Source organism: Amblyomma maculatum, chromosome 10 (assembly GCF_055883805.1).
Source record: "Amblyomma maculatum isolate TAMU_Amacu chromosome 10, ASM5588380v1, whole genome shotgun sequence".
Classification (NCBI taxonomy): domain Eukaryota; kingdom Metazoa; phylum Arthropoda; class Arachnida; order Ixodida; family Ixodidae; genus Amblyomma; species Amblyomma maculatum.
Genome location: NC_139353.1, coordinates 50,752,012 through 50,757,578, shown reverse-complemented (window position 1 = coordinate 50,757,578; position 5,567 = coordinate 50,752,012).

Genomic DNA, 5,567 nt, shown 5'->3' with positions numbered 1-5,567 from the left:
CAGCCCCGGATTTAGCTCTAGTAGTTTGCCTTGCCCGCCTAGATTCAAAACGTAACCTCTTTCGAGCCCACAAGCGTTATGTTCCCAATTACCCACTGGCAAGGCATAGCTACTTCCCTCTTTTGAAGAAGGTTACAAGGGATGTTGTTCACCTCTGCAACGTCCACTCACACACTCACTCAGCAAGCTCTTGCACCGACACTGGGGCCTCTACCGTGTTGTTGATGTGCTAGATATCATGGCGTGACATATTCGGGATCTATGTGAGCATCGCCAGCGTGGTATGCACCGCATATAAATAAATCGGGTTTTTATCTCAAGTAATACGACGTCATCGCCCACGATTACTTCTTTATTAGCTCCCTATTACGCGCTCTGCGGTAGAAAGATGTAATGACTTCGAAGATGCACCGTGACGCCACGAGGAATACGAAGTTGAATGAGAGAAAGTGAAAACTAACGAATTCCGTCAGAGAATACTCCGTTCTCTTGTTGAGGCCGCTTACCTGATAACAATATATTTTCGAGTGCCTTATCTTTATGTGCGACGAAGCAATCACATATATAGCAAATGCCTGCAGTGTGAGATAGAGGCGACTGGCTAAGTTCAATGTGGCAAATCTCGCGGTTGTCTGCCAGCAGTCATGAATGGCAGAAGTTAACAACTTCTCTCCCCGGTACTGTGGAAGAAAAGGTGGCAACCTAGAAACCGGAAGGTGGCTAGCAACAAAAGAAACCTTTAACGACTTTAAAAGCTATGTGCCGTTATGAACTACACGTGCAATCCTACCATGTGTGTGTATTAATGTATGGTGCGTATGGTATATATGTTCCATGTGGTCACATATAGTAGCCTGAAATGATATCCGTATACGTGTTCTTTATCAACCCTATAGAGTATTTAATTTCCGTCGAAGTTCTTCGATACTGGTCATAGGCAAGTCGCTAGTTTTATTTTTCGCACTTGTTAGTGGTTGGTTGATCACGTGATCAACACGCCAAACTAAATTGAAAGAGTGCAATGTATTCCTTGATCAACCCGGTCTTTGCACAACCATAAGTTCTATTTTCGGTCTCGCGCGTTATCATGGGACATTATATTTTCTTCTCAGCGTAGTCCTCTGGGTGATATATATAAAGGAGAGAGAAGAGCTTCTATTCTGAGTTCTTTTTTTAAACACCGCATGCATGAATCTGCATTTGTAAGGGGATTCCAGAAAAATATAGTGCTGAATTTTAAATATAGGAAAGATGTGTTTCTTTCTCTTGACTCACTTGTCTTTCGTTTTTGTTTTTACTTTATTAAAATGTTACAGTGTGACATCAAGGTTTTTTTCACACTGTAGCAGACAATGGATGCACAAACTTCAAATGATAATGCTTCAGAAATGCTGAGAGTCCCTGCATCAAGTAGTTTCTTAGTGTCCATTCACGCTTGCTAAAGCTGGCGAATACGAAATATAAAAGAACGTGCGAATTTCTTTTTTTGTGTTCACTGGCTCCTGTTTCAGTAATACCTGTCAGGGGAGCAGCTAATGTCCTTTTAGGGAACAAAAAAAAAATGTTCCGTAAACTTTCAGGATCAGGATGTGATGGAGGTATCCCTAAAAAGAAAAAAATGTACGCATCTCACTGATTTAATAAAGTTCTAATTTTAAATAACTTGAAGAGTAGGCTTCGTGATGCTTCCTTTTTATGATTTCCTTCAAGTGGGTAGTGAAGGCTACGAAATTTATAAGCAGCGGGCTTAGGAGACTATATGCGGTCCCGACCTTTCGGTTTTTTCTATTTCCATGAGTATCTTTGGCCTGTATATACCCTTCTGGAACATGAAAATGCCCCACTGAGGCACATACCTCGCTAGAGCTTACAATGCTGAAGATATTCGTTTTGTTTTTCGCCTTGGCCATAGGTGAGAATTCCTTCGTAGTTGCCTTTTCTTACAGCGTTAGATTAGACTTGATTTTGTTCTTGACGAGCTAGCTTTATTGCAGTAGAGATGCTAGGAAAAAGAAGATGCGTTCTGGCCCAACTTCAATGCATTATCTACGTTGCGTTTGAATTAGAGCTAACAAAATCGTATATTGGCAGTAAAATTATTGACGTCTTTTCGCGGTGTAAGATAATTTTGGCCAAAGAATTGAGCGTAAATAATCAAGACATTAACGTCCTTCGCAGTTACAACATAGCAGTACCTAAACATAATAAGTCTTAACTTAGAGTAAAAAAGAGAATAATACAATGCCTGTTTTATGAAGTAGGTATGAGATTTCGAATTTTAATTGCAGATTTCCCTGATAGCCCAATTATTTGGGCTAACTCAGCATTCAGTTTGTGCACGTGCGTTGACCGTGAGCAGCGGAAAAACGTTTCATTCTACGCCTTTGTTTCTACAGGAACTTCTTAAGGGAAAGTTCAGCTCAGAAGAGGGTCTCAAATATCACCCGGAACCATTTGATTGGCATAATATGGATTCAATAAAGCTTTCGTTGTCAAGTCTTTGCGTGCATATTCTTAGCGAACAGCGGTGCTTTCATTGTAGTTACAGATTATGTCACACAACCATACAACACCAACTGCTCTCTCCGGCACGTCGTCAGGGCCGTTCCCCTTCTGGCTATGCCGCAGTTGCGGCGGAAGGCAGCGTGAGGCATCTCGGTTCAAAATAACGTGGGCAGCCTCCTTCTCCTCTTTCTGGTCTACTCCGGCCGCGACGCGAGCTGGCTGTGGCGGGGAGGGTGAACGGACTTGATGAGCGAAGCGGGAGGACGCGTAAACGGCTCTATGGTCTGCGGTGATTCCCCCCTTTGAACGCTGCTTCTTGCATAATCGCGCAGCTGAGGAAAGCCGACGGAGAGGCCCTACAATAAACGGCTGTACCCTGTGGTCATCTGTGTTCGTGTTGTTTGTCGGGGCCACCAGTCTGACCTGAGCTTTCGGAGTGGCGTTTGGTTCTGAGAGTAGAGCCACAGCCGAGTAGAGAACCCCAAATTTTGGCGCCCAACGTGGGGTCCCACTGGCAGTCTAGTTGAGGTGGCTAGCTCAAGAAGAAGGGCGGAACTCCACGCAGTAATTGTTCCGATCAGTCCATTAGGAGAACCTGGGCAGTATTCCAAGCCTAATTAGATGGCAGAGGCTTCACACCACCGCTCCGATACGCCTTGAGAGAAATCGCAGGCGTGGTCCTCCGAACGAGTCCTTCTCAACCAGATCATCAGCTACTCGTCAAGCTACTTCCAGTTGCCGAAGCTACCCTTACAGCCACTCGGGAAAATCGGCTAGTTGGTCAAGCTCACTGTAAAGTCCATTGGTCCACCGCCCAGAGCTGAAGATGCGGTCATTTCATTTCGCCAGTTGGCTCAAACTCGCGCAGTTTGTACGGCGGACAATGCGGGTGAGAACGCTGGTGATGTGCGCCGAGCCCAGGTTCAAATTTGAGCGGCTCAGGAGAGTCTGAAGACAAGTTGACGGAGCGGCGTCGCATGAATATGCGGGGAAGTCACTTGCATTCGGCAGATCAGTTCACGAGCAGACAGATGCCGTTCGAAAAGGGAGAGTTAATATATGGTCGCAGGAGCGATGTCACTGGGAACGGTGGTAGACCAAATTTTCGGAAGGAGCTCGCAGCGGGGAGCGCTCCGTTGCGGAAGCTTCCAGCGCACGTGCATCTTGTAAGACTGGGAATGACCCTCGAGGTTACGTTTCAGCAGTCATTAGCTTGACAGGGGTTGGTAGGAAGGCTATCGTTTTCTCATAAGATGGTATCAAGTCTTATTGAAAAGGGAGAACGCCCCGCCAATTCAGGCCCAATTGGTCTGTGCAGCCACCGGTAGTGTGGTTGACACTAACTCTAGTGTAGCTAGAATTGCTATGAGTGAGTTGTAGACCTTTTTGCTGGACCGTGGAGCTTTGCTAAATACTTTGCGAAAAAACGAACCTCCAGTGAGTTCTTCAAAGTCGTTATTCTGCGCAAACTGCGTCGCCCGGCTTTGCGGCACTATCACGACGCTGACGATCACGGGAGCGCCCCAAACACAATGAGCAACCTTTGCCGGTTCACCACGTTGCCAGGAACGGAGACTGACGTATGTTTGTTTATACGTACGAGCCTCCCACATCTGTCAAGAGAGAAAGCCTCGAGGTGGAAAGCCACCTGGCTTACTCTGGCTCAACATAAGCACAGTGCCCTGGGATATCATGGCTTGGGATTTTGATGGGGCCGCTGCCGCGTAGCAAGATGGGGGACAAGTGCGTGCTCGTCGTTACATGCCGTTTCGGCGCTTTTACTGATCCGTACCAGTTGCGGACAGCTACTGCCCCAGTGGTCCTGGGAAAGCTGTCTCAAAATTTTGTCTCTGGCTTTCGCTAGCGACTATATAACCGACAGTGCACTTATTTCACGTCCAAGGTATTTTTGTAAAACGTGTGCGGCAACGGCTGTACGGTAGCAGAAAATAACTTGCTACCATCCCAATCCGATGTGCACGAGCGTCGAAATCAGAGTATCAAACCACTCCCGTGTGAATATGACCGGCCGAATAATAATTGTAATGAACACTTGGACGCCACACCCTCAATTTTGCGCACGAGTGTAAATCCCTGGACAGGCTTCAGGCCGGCTTTTCTGATGTTTGGGAGTGAGCTGAACACGCCAACGGACAGAATCTTGATTTCCAGATCTCAATGTCCGCAAAGTCGCGTTCAATGTCGACTACTACGCACAGGTGTTGCGAGAGCGTTTGGCCAGGGCTATTAACGAGGCAAGCCGCACCCGTGAGAAAGCCAAGGCTAATCAGAAGGCGAAGGCGAGCTACGACCAAGCGCATAGGGCCCTTGATTTACAGTTGGGAGACATGGTTTCGTAGCGAAATCTTGCTCTCAGCAATGCGTCCGTAGGATTTTCGGCCGGTCTAGCGCCCCGATGTGTCGGTCCCTTTGTGACTGCGTAGAAACCTTTGCGGCTGATTCAGCGAATGAAAGACCAGGAGTCGTGCCGAATAAGCGGGCCCATTCACGTGGGAGAGCTGACGTAGTATTTCCCGAGGGAAGATGCTGTAGACGCCGATCCGCTGCTCGTTCAAGAGAGCGCAGAGAAGGGCGAAGCCGAGAGCCGCCTCTACCGGCATCGCTATATTACCCGGAGCCAACGAAATCAATGAGGCCGCATGCGTGAGAGCGCACTTGAAGGCTCCAAACGCAGTTCTTGCCTGCATGGTTTGAATCCGAGCTGTTCATGTAGGAACGCCAGACACGCGAGTTCGCGCTCGAGCGCACATAAGTGAAGGCAGTCATTTCTGCGATGTCACAGAGCACAAGGTAGACGCAGTCGCCGAATGTTGCCCGCAAGAACACGAGAGGTAGCTTTTAAATTTGTACGGCGCCATTCCTCTCAAGTCGGCGACCTTCCTGAACGCGAAACCATTGGTGAGGACGTTTAAGGCGAACCGATCCCGCCTTATTTACGACACCGGCACACTGGCCGCAAGTCCGGAACACGCCGTTTGCGTTCAGGCGGCTAGGGCGGCGAAGGCGACGTTTAGACAGCGCGCCCCGTGGCCCCGCGGCCC